This window comes from Phaethon aethereus (genome assembly GCF_964289735.1).
Source record: "Phaethon aethereus genome assembly, chromosome: 1".
NCBI lineage: Eukaryota > Metazoa > Chordata > Aves > Phaethontiformes > Phaethontidae > Phaethon > Phaethon aethereus.
Window position 1 is genome coordinate 68,770,392 of NC_138575.1, and position 15,028 is coordinate 68,785,419.

The following is a 15,028-nucleotide window of genomic DNA, read 5'->3' on the forward strand; positions in this document are numbered from 1 at the left end:
AAACCAAAAAAAACCCCAACAAATCCAAAACTAAACAGCAAAGCATATTAGAATAATAACAGATTACTTTCTAAGCCACTGGGGGGATGGTGGAATATTTCAGTCTTGAAGATTAGCTGGTAACTTTGTTCTCTGAAATAAAGCTGGATCACAAATTCAGAGCACTTTGGCAGAGCGGCATGCCAAGGCAAATCATAAATTGTTTCCTAGAGTGATTTTTAAGTTAATAGTTTACTGAATTCCAAATGGCCCTTAGCTACTGCATGTCAGGTGTGGTTCTTATAGTGGAAATAGTTGATAAATAGCAGGAAAGTATTCCACTCTGAAAGATGCTTGTAAGTGTAGTGGTGGTTGTGGAGGTGGCATTGCAAGCGAAACCGAAGAAGGCTGAGAAGGCAAGTGAGAAATTGAGTTTGCCCATCTGACTAGACTTAAGTGGAACCTACGGACCTTGAACATAGGAAGCAGAACTGTAGTGCTAGAAATGTTCAGAATGGTTGTGTCTAGGTTTACTTTGTGATCTCTAAAACAGTGTCGTGAAGACTGTACCAGTGCAGTAAAACAATCTGCACATATTCAACCTTCTGATCTAAGCATTCAGAAAGAGAAGTGAGGTCGTCACTTGGGGAAGTAAAAACTTCCATTGGATTTCTCAGAATACCTGTGTGGATGAGCAAAGGGAGGAAAAAGAACTTACCTCTTCCTCTGATCTGTAGACAAATGAATTCCTGTTAGTCCATTTGTGTGTATTATCTTAGAGAAGTTGAGGATTTAATGAACGACTTAGCTTTGGAAAAATAAAATACTCTCTTAGTCCTGATGCATCACACTATAAAAGGTAGATATAGTTGCTGATTTACAGATGTGGAATGAAGGGTCTTTGTGTCAGAAGTAATGAATTCTGACGGGAGGCTTGGTGAAATAAAAGATTATCCTTTGTTTGAAGGGGAATATTGGAGAGGCACAGAAGGAGGAAGAAAGAAGGGATAAATGGCCATTTTGTTTTTTGAATAGATGTTAGAGTAAGTTTTTTTATATATACACACACATATACACGCACACAAAGTGTCAGGGTTGTTTCTGCATGTCGGTGGACTTACCTGTAATTTTCTAAGTAGAGAGGAAAAACAAGGGTAAAGTCTAGCCTTTACTCTGCTTACAGCATAATCTGATCTACAAGATCTACAAGCTATTTGGATTGTGAAAGAAAACAAAGTGCCTTACCAAAACAGTCTTAGCGGTACCTTTTGCTATGGTTATGTATATGTCTTGGCCAAAGCCAAAGCAGTATAATTTGGATGGGCACTTTTTCTCAGAACAGATACCTGATCTAACTGCCCTGCCCATTCCTTAAAAAGTGCTAGGAACTGAGCTGTGGTGAAAATAATCAGCTTTTGAGACAATCTCAGACTTGGAAGTCCCCCGGTCTTAGAGCTGTCTCTTTCCTGGTCCGTGAAGTATTTAGCAATTGGAAAGCCTTGTAGGGGCTTGTAGCAGACAAACGTTACCTACAGACTTACCAGGGTTCAACTTACTACTTGTTTATTCTGCTTGATGCCTCTTTCTCTCCATTGTTTTTGGTTGCCTGTTGAACTTCTAAGTGAATGAGAAACACTGGTAATTTTTCAGTCTGTCCAACACCACCTTCTATGGTACTCTGCTGGTGATGGTTCACAAATTGAACCTGCTGTTTCATCTACTGCTTGAGAGCTCTGAAATGTACTTTGATATTAAATAAAAGAAAACTTGTTTTCTTTCAGAAGGTGCAAAGGACAGGAAGGTAAATAAAATGAAATGTACATTTCTCTGTGTCTAGGCAGAGAATGAAAGGCTGTGTGTTTTAGTATACTTGTGTGTGTTTATTTCACTGTAGTCACAAAGCAGTTTATTAAACAAAAACAACCAAACCTCCCCCCCCAAACCTCAAACAAACTAAAACCCAACCATAAACAAAACTTGACTAGCTTTTGAGGAAGGCTTTCAATGAAGAAAAGAAAATATTATCTGGAAATAAAACACAAACCTATCTTAACTGATAATGCAGAATTCAGTGGTTTTTTTCTATAATATGGAAAGCAGAACCATGTTATGAAAGTGACATAAGATACTCTTGTGTTCTTTTATCAGTCTGTGAAAGCTCTGTGAACCAATTTGAAAGAACCACATAATTCTCTGCCCTTGTCCTTTGCTCCCTGTTAAAGTAAGATTTTTTTTTTTCATTTCAAAGGAGAATTTAGAAGTTTAGACAATGTCTGCAGTTGTGGGTGAGGGGTGAACCAGCTGAGACATTCAGTACTTAAAAGGACAGTGTGTGAACCATCGATAACAGAGTGGAGTCAGAACACTTTCTGTGTAGGTGAATCCAACAGTACTTACCAACACATTTCCTTCTAATGTATGTTGGAAGGTGAATGTGGTTTGTGGAAGATGTTTAACATTTCCATTTAAAACCCTCGTTTTGCTACTTCTCTAGGCATGTTTAGGAATATTTTGAGGTACCAGCTGTAGTCCTGTGGTGCCTTAAATTAAAGGATTATTTTATCTAGATACATACACAGAGACCAGAGGGAAAGACAGTAATAATGGTCTGCTATTGACAGTCATGAAAAATTATGCTGTGTGGGAGCTTAAAAACCACTGAAACCCCAAAGGCAGTAAGATCAAAATGTGCAGCCACTCAGTGCAGATGATACATATTTAAATTAATTGATTTCCCTCACCCCCTTTGCAGTAACTATTAGACTTAGTAAAAAGCAGAGTTGCTGCATTAGCTTAAATCCTTGCTATTGCTTAGGACAGAAGCCTGTAAAAGGCATCTTGATGCCCAGGGTGTCCTCTCAGGATTGGACTTGGTACTACTAGCTTACATTCTTTTCTCCCATTTTGGCTGTGTGTTGTCTTTCTCTAGGATGGCCTTCAGCCGCATTGCATTTTGACCTTACACCTTACATGATAAGAATTGCTCTAGCTCATGCCCAGATACTGCAGCGTTGGGTTGGGGCATTTGCCAGAATTGCTCAGAGTACTCTGGGTATGTGTTCTGCTTCTTCTGTTTAGGGTCCTCCCCCATGGCTGGAAGCAGTTTTCTGACTAAATAATACAGTTAGGTGAGCAAAGATCTAGATATCAGGTCTAAAGGCTGAAGTTCCTGCCAGAGATGAGACATTTTTTTGCCCAGGCAGTAATTGTTGCTTCACATTTTGGATAGTAGCATTGCTGCATGAGTCTTGTCATGTCTTCTTAGCAAGATGCTTGTCTATATTGTCTATGTTGTCTTGCTGGGAAGTTCCTGTTTTTCCTTAAGGCAGGGCTGGGGTAAAGTTCCTGAATTTTCTATGGCCCAACAAACAGAAGTGCAATTAAATTCATTTTCTGGTTCAATTTAACTAGAAGAATTCTTCTTTCAGTAGAAGAATCTGGGTGAATTCCTGGCTTAAAAAAACAACTGTCTACAACTTGTAGAACTTGAGGTGTTACTCTGAACTTTGTTTTACAGTTCTGGTAAGGAAGTCGTCAGGAGTTTGACACAGAATATTGACCTCTGTTGTACTTGCACCCTCTACCATACTCAGTCCAGACGCTTTCACTAGCAGTTTCTTTAGAATGGAAAATGAGATCTGCATGTCTTGTCGCTCAAGCATAAAGGAGCCTAGCCTTCTTTGTTTTCATTAAATTATAATGTTGCAATTTTATCTGCAAAAAAATCTGTTTTCTTCATTGAAGCTATCCTCTGCTGTTCTTTGGAAATGGTTCCAAATAAATTAGTAGTTAGTACTTAAATGTAACTCCTCGGATTTTTACCTTGTTGGGCAGGGGGAAAAAAAATCTGAGGTTTAAACAGTATGTCTCTTCAGCTGGGACTGAATGCATCCAGTGGGCACTTTACTGTATACTTGGCCTCAGAAAAAGCTCTAATTAAGCCTGTAATTAATTGAAAATAAGCTGCACCATTAAGGTAGTCTTGCCTGCTCCTGTGATTCCCCCCCCCCGCCCTCTTGTGCAGACACTACTGTCTGTATGATAGATTACTAGATTAGGGAATGGGTCCCTCCCTCCCTTTTTTTTTTTCAATTCTGCACCATATCAAAGCAATACAGGCAGTTCCAATTAAAAATGTAGTCAAGATACTAAATTCTGTTACGTACTCACTTGCACAATAAAGGAGTGTAATATCTTGGTAAAATTCAGGAAGGTTTCCCTTTCTGACTTTGTTCCTCTCTGGAGATTGGTATTTTTTTGACCTGTTCTGTGCATATTTCAATTAAACAATTTGTCACAAGAGATACTTGAAATGGGCTACATGTGCATTTAAATGAAAACAGAGTTATTTATATAGCAGACATCTTAAGTATGATTTCTTAATTTAGTCTGTTTGGGAAGCAAAGCAGTGAAGGCATGACTGACTTCAGCTGCTTTGTCTCAGTCTCCGGTGAGACTGATGTAACCCAATGCAGTTGCCTCGAAAGCTAGCTTGGTTTTCTCTTGCTCATATTGCAGTTGCCACTCACAGATGTAGTATAGACCTCGATTACTTCTACACATCAAGCTTTCTTTATGCAGCACAGAGATAATTTTTGTAAGTGTGTAGAGGTACTGATTACTCAATCTTTTATACTTGGATGTCCTAAGTCTTAAATTTTCTAGGTGATTTTACTAGTCCTAGGACTAGTCAAAGACAATTAATGGGTTTGTTATGCATATTCGTCTCATTCTTGCATATCTACTACTAAAACAAAAATCCAAACATGTTCATTACAAAAAAATTAGGAAGACCATCCTCAGTTTCAAATGTACTAATCAGCTGAGTATAAGCAGGAAAGTCCGTTTTCTCTTTCGCCCCCTCCCATTATATAAACTTACCATTTAAGTTCTCCTGATGACTTGTGCACTATACATAATTTTCTCCATGCTTGCTTTGAAAAAGTGAAGTTTTACACTTGTCCTTGCTTTCACCAAAAGTCCAGTCTCTTCTCTGTAAACAAATGTCTGCCTTCTGAGCTGGCTTTAAGATGAGAAGGAAAAAAAAAGCATTTTACCTTTAAAAAAAAAAAAGGTTGTTCTGTACTGAAATGTTCCACAGAGTAGGTGCAACATTTTTCTTCTCTGTTCTACAGAGCTTAAAAAAAGGCCCGAGGGAACAAGGTACCTAATCAGTAACCTGACCAGGCAGTGTCTAACTCGTTTAAAAATCCTTAATTTCCCTAACTGGTGGGAACTGAAGCTCACTGGTTAAAGTGAAGGTCATTCTCTTGGCTGGAAACCAGGCAATTGAAGTGCTGCAGTTTGGACAATTGAGATGAAATGAATCTCTTCTTTAGTGTCTTAAAAGTTGCGCATCATGATTGTCTAGATTGGTGAACTACTTCATTTTCACTAGAGATGCAATGGGCAAAGTATCCCACCTTTTTTTTCCCCCCCCCCCTTCTTCCTGAGTGGTCCTAGGCAGCAAATATAAATGCCTAACCTGTAAACTTATAATTAATTTTACTTGCAGTGCTTAATGTTGATGAATGTCCTCTTTGCTTTTTGGAAGCAATATGCGACTTTTTTTTTTTTTTTTAGGTATACATAAAACTCTGTTTCTTTACCTTGAATAACTTGGTTTCTTGGCCTGGTTCAGATACAGAGACACTCCTCCTATCAGGCTTTCAAGTGGAAAAATCACTGGGAAAAAATCAATGGAAAAGTAGGGGGAGGTAACCCTCAAACACAGCAAGCATTCTTTTGTTAAAGCAAATACTGAAAGATTGTGATCTTTCAACCAAGCAAAGGAAACAGATTAATTTTAAGATGGAGCAAACTCTTGTAATTGTGTTCATTGAAATAAGAAATTTCAGGTACTTAAGCATCAAATGGAAAAAATCGCACATCAGATGCAATTCCTCTGCATCGTATTGAATAGATTAAAGAATACTTAAGCTTCTACCACTTTTCTCTTGTAGCTGTTCAACTCAGTTGCAAGCATTTTGCTGGAATGTCTTTAAGACTGAAGAGTCTTCCTGTGTGGAGGCTCAGTCACTGACTCATCAATTCAGAAATATATAGCCTTAAAAATGGAAGTTGAGAATTCAGGGTTTTGAAGCATTAATATCTTAAGTAGCTTTGCATGTTAAATTAGAATTCCTCTTTAAGAAAAGACGATGATCTAAGTAAGGAAAAGCAGGGATCAGCTTGGACACTGAGATATAACCATGCTATATGGTTTGCACAGCTAGGGCAGATGATTTCTGAAGTTGGAAGGAAAAAGGCTCATTCAAATGAATTCCTTTCTAAAAGTAGCTCACTCTTGCGAGTTGATCTTGGAGGCATTTGTACTATTCAGCATCAAAAGCTTCTAGATTACAGCTAAAATTGTTTTGTTAATGTTGGTGTTGTAAAACGAACTTGGTTTGAAGCGAAAGGATATACTTCTTATTTATATTCACTGCTGAGCCTGGAATGTGTCTCTTAGCAATTTTGAATTGGACATGATTTTAAACTCATCAGGAATTAAAAGTGGGGGGTGAACTTTGCATAAAAACAAGATCTAATGTATTTTTTCAGTCTGAATCTAAAATTTGATTGTATTACAGGGCTTCCAAATGTTTTTTTAGAAACCAATATAATTTCACAGAATACTGAGTAAACAATGTATATTTAAAAATTAGAAAAATTAATTACCTATTAAGGATCAGGCCTGTTAAAACTGATACTACTATTTAATGTTCAGTCCTGTCTGACATCTGTTTAGCTCTTGCATTAACTGAGGTTAATTTAATTTAAGAAGAGATGGAAAGGTGGCTCTTCTTAGGAACAGGGAGGTGGTAAGTGCTTTTAAAATGCCTGGCTTTGCAGTGTGATGAGAACCATTAATGAATCACTGAAGCATTACTGTGGTGAGACTGATAGCCCAATATTATTTGTCAGTATAGTGCCACTAGTCAAAAATACTGACATTAAGAGTGCGTGGGCTGCTATTTCTTGTCCTGCCAACTGTACTGCTATAGTTGCACAGGGGTAGGAATGGGGTAAGTCCAGGAAAGTGTTAGTCTTGTGGAAGCTCACAGGGGTATTGAGTAAAAATAAGTTTGTTTTTTTTTTGAGATTAAGTGATTCGTAGGTGAGAACACCACCCAAGTTTTACATAAACCCTTTATAGTTACATCTAGGTTACTCAGAGCTGTTGCCAGAGCAGGCAGTGACGAAAGCAAGCTGTTGCTTTTCTGTCCAGTGAAGGTGTTTAAAAGCTTCCTCACACTACAAGCCTGTGACTTTGTTTTAAGGTCTGCATAGCAGGGATGCTTTTTAGGACCACCCTCTGAAACTGTTGAATCTTTTGGTACGCAAATAGAAGTCCTTCACTCCTATTAGAATAAGTCATAAAATAAAAGGGATGATGACTTTTGGGACATTGTCTGAATTGTGCGCTATTTTCAGTGTTTGCAACATTATCCTGGTAGGTATCTTCTGGTACCAAATGTGTTTTGTGGCCCATGAAAAAGACTTAAGGTTGGATCATTCTTTTAAATTCAGCTCCAAGTCCACTGGACCTAATCTGTGTCTTTTGAATTACTGTTGCTGTACTTGAATTTAAAAATGAGTACTAGATGATGATTTTGTCTCAGAATGGTAGCTGATTAAGGCAGAGAATGTACCTAATATAATTAGATTTTTCAAAAATACATTTTCCATGCTGAAAATAGAAGACAGTTTTAGTATTGTCACTGTGGCATTTCTAAATTTGTAGCATTGAAATGGGTGTCTAGGCATGTCTGTATTTTTCTTGAAAGCCATTTCCAAACTGAAGTCCCAACAAAGCAAAGGGTCAATCAGCTAGCTCAAGATGTTTACCACTTCATATCCTTCAGATGATAAAGGTGGCATCCCTGCTCTGAAGTGTGAGGTTAAAGAACTGTGCACAGTAGATTAAACTGATAGATTAAATTTACCTTTAGATAGATTAAACTTGCCTTTATGCTCTTGTGCAAGAATAAAAACTGAAAAGTTAGTGCCTAGTCCACTTGTCCAATCAGACTTTACTGTTGTTTCAGAATTTCTATCCTCATGCTGTGTGTTTCTAAACTGTCCTTTTCACTGCCACGTGCACCAATATCCTAACTGTTTGCCCACTATGCGCTAAGGAACTGTATCCTGCCTTGTAGCTACAAAACTTTGTATTCTAGAGCTAGAGTAATTTCTTCTATTCATTAGAATTGCTACGATTACAATAGGTGCTGTGATTAATCTACTTTTTAACTAAAATCATCTGCTTGGATAGTTATAAGAGCTCCAGGTTCTTAGGACTTTTGGAATGGGTTGATATTTTTATTTACCTGGAGGTGCTGAAGTTCAGTGGACTTCAATTTTTAAAGTAAAAACTTAAAATGCCTTGTGTACTGGGCCAGATAAAGTCAATGGGGTAGCTGTAAGGCATGGGGTATATTCAGCAGTAGTGCATAGCATAAGTTGTCTTTCAATATTATCACAAATACAGTGATTTTTTTTTTTTTGTTACTTTGTTATAGCCTTTTACTTGAGAGTGCTGGAAAGAATCTCAACCGGTGATCTGTAGGAAGAGTTACGAGTAGTTCAAACTTCACTGTGTGGAAACAAAGCAACAGAACTGTAGCCTACTATACTAATCTTAAATTAGCTTTGTTGGGATGAATTTGTAAATACATGGAGTTGTAAGGCTTCAATGTTGCAAGTTCTCTGGCTTTCATAAGTGACACAGTATTGAGAGACTGGCAAAGAAGTTTAAGCAGACAGTGTCAGTGTCCTGTGTCTCTTGGGCTTGGAGATCAGGTGCAGAATACAGATGTGGAGATCATAGCAAGCAGTGATGGCTAGTCAAATGACCAGTCTGCTGTGTTCTTTCCACCAAAGTTTTTCTCTCATACAAATGACTAGACATGTCTCTTGAGCAACCTCACAAGCTTTAGTAATAAGCAGTTAGTATTGATGTGTCAAAGTACAAATATACCTTGTGTGTATAACAACTTTAATGATGTATCTTTGGGTTTGGTTTTTTTACTGCTGTAACTGGCCTCTTGTTTTTTAGTAATGCCTCAAAAATTGTTTGAGAGTAGGTGGTAAATTGTGGAGGAAGAGAGTTTCTAAGTTGTGATCAGTGTCAGGTTTCAGCAAACAGACCTGTATAAATACTAGTGTCTCTATTGTCTTTATAATGTGTTTGTGAAATCTGGGCGTACGCAGTTGCCTGTTGCAAGTTATGAAGACAGCTGCTCAGGAGAAATTTAAGAATCATGGGACTTGGATTACTTACACACTTGCATCGCAGAGCGTAAAGGCAGACTGATCAAGCTATTTCAGTGACAAATAGCTGAGGTATAAATTTTGGTCTGGTAGATCAATCAAATTCAAAAGGTATTAGGTTCAAAATGTGCAGTTGTTTTTGATCAGAAGAGAACTAGGCCTGTCCTAGTCTAAATAGTGCCTCATGAGCTAACTCTAGCTCATTGGAAGCTTTCATCTGCTCCTACTGCTTGTATTGCAGTAATGCTATTTACTCTGTTAGGACACTGATCTGGTGTTGAGCTTATTCTGCAGGATTTACTGATTTAATTCTTGGCCAAATTATCAATTGTCCAGAATTAATTGCTATGAAAATACTGAAATCAGACAAGCTAAATTTTTACTTCTGTTAAATGTGTTGCATTGTTTTAAATAGTTTTCCCTGCAGTCTCAACTACCCTAGCTTGCTTTTTAACAAGAACAATAAAATCCATCTTCTGTAGGCAACCCATATCTCTTTTGAACTGAGTAAATCTTAAGCTGAAGTATTCCTTTTCACCATACGTATTCGATTGGACTGGGATGAGAATTATCAAATAATTATAGGTGTACCCTGTCTGAAATAAGGAAAGAACTAAATCAGAAAGATTGTCTCTAGAACAGACAACAGGATTAACATGACAGATTAGAGATGGAAAAGGTGGTGAAATGGTTAAACCTGTAGAGAGAGCTGGATAGGTAACTAATAGCATGTGGTGAAATTTAGGAGATCATGGGGTAAACTAATTTAAATGCCATATATACCATGGCCGGGGGGCTTCTTTGAGACTATGGGGAAGGAGGTAGGATCATTGGTTCGTTTTCCACTGGAATCATATGCTCTGTCTAAATTCCTGGAATTAATGGTTTGTGGCAGCCTGGGACTGGCTCAAACTAGAATGGTAACAACTTAGCAAAAAGAAAATATAGAGACTTTAATTACTTTGTTTGTGTGATTTGACTTTGCTACTGATTCTATTAGCCTCTGGACTACAATGTTAGAACATTTTGTTTGAGAAGATTAATCAGTTACGGTAAATTCCTTTCAAGCTCTGCAGTTATAGCACCTTTGAAAAGAGCCAAGCAAGGATTGTGGTTGGAGTGGGACAGGTAGACTGTGCTTGTTAAAAGCTGAAACATTTACTGTTCTTTGCAGGTCATGCAGTGTACCCCAGAAAAGTGTAGCCTTGATTAGGTGTGCAAAATGTTAGATTTTTATTTCAGTAGATTTGCTTGGACTGCAGAGCGTCTATTTGGTTCGAGTGCAACTGTAACAACAAAAAAATTTATAAGCAATGGCAAGCCAAATTCCAACATGCTTTATTCATGATACCAGTAAGCACTGTTAAAAAGGAGATGATAACTTAGTTGATTGTGTGTGTGTGGTGTTTATAAAATGTCTAGCTAAGCAGTTGGAAGGCCACTCAACATAGCAGGATCTTTAATGATCCCTTTTCCCTTGACTCCTCTAAAGGTTCACAGCGGCTGGTGGAGAGGATTTCTAAAATGTCCAGTAAAGGATCAAAAAGTGTTGCTTTTGCAACATTGATGTCACATGGTGTAATAACAACATTGGTATAATTGTGGTGTACTTGAGGAACTAAGCATGGTATTTTGGGGTGAAAAGGGATCTTGATAATTTGAAACTGAATTTTACCACAGTTTATCGTCACTAGTCAAAATTCATTTCCTCACTTCATACTTTAAAATGGTGTACAAGAACTTTCTTAGCTTTGGTCCTTATGACCTTCCAAAAAAACCCCCCAAAACCCTGAAGCTGTGGAGAACTCATTTTATTAGTAAACAAGTTTTACAATGGCTGTTTGAAACTAGATACTGGTGGGGGCGGGGGAATATGTCTCTCTTCAGGTCGAGGTTTGGAGTTTAGCAAGAGGTATTATAAAATATAACTCTATGAATGAATTATTTGTGTGCGTGTGGTGTTAAAAAAAAAAAAGACAACAATGCAGCTATCTGTGTCCAATAGCTTGAAAATCACCTTCAAATTTAATTTCCTCTCCACTAAGCACCCAGTAAAAGGAAAGCAGATGATGTTGCCCATGGTAGCAGAATGTGATTGTCAGGAAGGAGGGAGGTGGAATATATTGTATTATCCTAGTGCTGTCTTGCGTTCTCTTAGGATTAAATTGCAGTTAGTCAGCTGTAAGTATACTTCTGTAGGCCTACGGAAAAAAAGGGGGAAACAGCAGCTGCTTTCATCCCCCCAGTACAAAACTAGTGCCAGCAACCTCAGGTCAGAACAACATGCTGGACCGACCCATTCTCCTCTGTGTAGAAGTGCCTGCAACAGCTGGAGTGAACTGAATGATGATCCTACATGCAGCCTTAAACTATGGCAGAAAACTTGCGTGGAGAATAGGCAGAGCAGCCAAGCAGGGAGGCGGGGACACGTAGGAAGTAAAGGATCCCTGAGCTGCCACCTCTTCCTCCTCCTTACAGCTAGAGTTGGGCAGGCAGAAAAGGACACGCTTACCTCTAGCTCATATTCATTCTTTCTATTTAGTATTTGAGTGGGAAAAGCAGATATTAAGCTCAAATCTCTGCAGCCTCATGTACTGGACTTGGAAAAGTACAAGAGGTGTCAAACAGAAAACAATGCTCCCTTCTAACTTTGATGTCTGCTTTCCTTCCGCTGTGCGTTAAATCCACAGCCTATTGGATTCTCATCGGAAACTAGCACCTAACTCACTCTTTGGTGTGTGCATCTCTCTTTTCCTGATGGATTTTACAAAAAGAGAGATCTGTCCCGTATTAGTAATTGTTAATTCCCACTGTTGCTGCTCTCACAAGGATTGTGCTAAAGAGGTAAGTAAGAATTTCGGCTCTATAGAATAAGTATGTGTAGCCACAGAAAAGGATTTTGGGGGTGAATCAGAATTCTTGACAAATCTGCCGAACTGCTTTTCGTTTGCATAGCTTGGGTCTTCAGTTTTTAAACTGGACTCTCTACTTTTTTCCCCCTGTAGTTTTTAAAAAGTAGGTTAATATTAGAACGGCAAGGCTGGAACACTTACTGCTTCTGCTGTTTTCCACCTGTGTTGTTACTCAAAATCTAACTATTTTTAAAGTTAGGATTGCTGAGGGTTTGTAACACTTCCTCTGTCTTCATTTTGGTTTGGTAAAAGTTATACAGTATTGATGGTACCTTCTCTTATGAAGTAAATTTTATTTTCAGTATCTCTCGCATTAGAACAAGATGCTAAACCACTGACCCAGTAATCTGGTGATTTAACTAATGCAAAATACTATGTGTTTCTAGGCAAAAATTGTGAAGAGGAGTTCTGTGTAGCTTATATTTTGGTGTTTAAAGTATCATGAAAATCTAGTGTTTGTAAGAGTACCTAACTTGCTTTTAATGGATCAAAGAACCAGATACATGGGGATGTTGAATTTTGAAACATTTTTTCACTTGATCAAAATCTGTTAAAATCACACTTTAACACATCCAAAATAAGTGAAATATGACTTCTTATGCTTAACATGAAGATTGTAAGATAAAATTTAGTGTTGCATCAGTTGGACTTTGTGTTATCTACATATATGCCCATATTTTAAAGGTGCTCTCAAAATGTAAATGTTCAGTGGGTTTTATTTTAAGTTGGCACTTATTTCAAAAGCAGCAGTTCTGCCCTTGTTAACTGTTGCACTATCACTTTCCTTCTGTAAGCCTGAAAGCTGGTGCAACAGTGTAGGGAACCAGACTGCGGAGCTTCATCCTGCTGGAAACTGCTGCAGGCTTTTTTTGGCTGGATTTATTTCAAGCCTGATAAATACTCTGATCTGGTTCATTATGCAACTGTATAAATGCATGTGCTGGCAAAAGGGAGGAAATGACAGGGGTGTGGGAATGGGAGATGGAGAACAGGAGACTGATACTTTCAACAACATGGCCAGTTTATGCTATTTTAGATGGTAGCTTGAGAAAATGTTGATGATTTTCATGTGTGCCTGTTACACCTATGTTTTTTTCCTCTGCAAGAGCTCTTCCTTCTATTTCTTTAGCAAACTCAGAAAAAATGCTATTGGGACTTGGGTGTTCAGTTCTCACTAACCTGCCATTGGGGAATAGGACTAGTAGATTAAAAGTTTTGAGTTGTCCTGTGATTCTTTTGAGGAGTTTGGGGACCAGGAGAGGCATATAAGAATGTGACTGTCTTGCAGTAAGTGTCATAAAATGCAGGAAATACTGAATGGTTTATTATGTACTTCAGTGCCTTTGGGTTCAGGAACTAATGAACATACGGTTGGCTGCACAGCTCATGTGCTCTTGAGGACACATCAAGGTTATGTGAATTGCAGGATATGGCCTCCCTTTACTTTCTCTGTGATGGCAGATTAAGGTGTATGGATAGCTCTGGGCAGAAAAGGGTTCACCGATTTATTGATTTTTATCATTCACAGTATCATCTGTCTTGTTATGTAAAACAGTTTGACACTTCCCGTAGTGCTTGTAGGAGGAAAAAAAATGTTTTTTGTAAAAGCTAATGGTACTTAAGTGGCCTGAACTTCAGCACAAGGGGTGCTTGGCCAGCACTGTTGACTAGGCATAGGCAATCCTTCTCATGGACTGAGGAACAAATTGAGAAATAGGTAGCTGCTTGAACACAGAATCCTATGTTGGTTTTAGGCCCTAGTGTGAGGTTCTCCCAGGCTTTCTGAGGAGCAGTTAGGAACATTGAAGCTATGCTGGAGGAGACTGGCAGGAGCTTCTCTTTTTAACTGAACTCTTGGTTTGGAATTCACAAAATGGGGTATTGTAAAATGGCCCTCATGGAAGGGCCTGAAGATTTTGGACAGGTATTTAATTTCCTTCAGAATAGAGAAACACAGGGTAGCAGACTGAATCACTGATTTTAAAAGCCGTTCTTAGCTTTACCTTTTCAGGCTTCATGCAAGAAGAGCTCGTGGTAAAATAGTTAACAAGAAAACTCATGTTCTGGCTTTGCTATGTTAATATTTTGCTGTACCAGTTGTCTTACTCGGCTTTTAGTTTTTTTCTGAAATGAGATTGTCACAGATCTGACAGGCACACGAACAGACATGCAGGCTGCTGCAATGTCTGGGGCTTGAGCTGTTTGGGAGATGTAGATGTGTTTTAAACTTTGGCAAATTTAGATACAAATATATACAATAAGCTGCTGAATAATTATTGCATAGGTTATATATGTATGTATGTGTATATAGGAGAGCATTTAATTATGTATAGAAACATAGAATCATAGAATGGTACCGGTTGGAAGGGGCCTTAAAAGCCATCTAGTCCAAACCCCCTGCAATGAGCAGGGACGTCTTCCACTAGATCAGGTTGCTCAGAGCCCCGTCCAACCTGGCCTTGAACACTTCCATGGATGGGGCATCCAGAGCTTCTCTGGGCAATTCAGCACCTCACCACCCTCACAATAAAGAATTATCTATTGTCTTCTCTTCCTGTCAACAAAATACCAACAATACCTTTCAGTGTCTATGATTATTAGTGGCCGTGCAGTGCTTTGAAGAAGTTCTGTGCAGCGCTACATACCACAGTGTGATCAGATGGGAAATTCTCTCCATGCCTATATCTGTCCAGCATGAAATAATCAATTTGGACTCTTGTAAAAAGCATGGAGTAGTTCAGAGCATAAGTATCCAACTTTTACTTGTTGATCCGAAATGAAAGTAGCATGGAAACGCATCTCCATTTCCAGGCTTCTACATCTTTAATCTCAATAAAGAGAAGTACAATCTCTTTGCTTTC

General features: G+C 38.4%; 1 protein-coding gene across 1 annotated transcript in view; it reads left to right on the forward strand.

Moving 5' to 3' along the window:
* The window catches only part of WNK1 (WNK lysine deficient protein kinase 1), a gene marked incomplete at its 3' end in the record, with an annotated part of 104,966 nt that overhangs the window by 43,052 nt on the left and 46,886 nt on the right, over positions 1-15,028 (forward strand). The window lies entirely within an intron of this gene.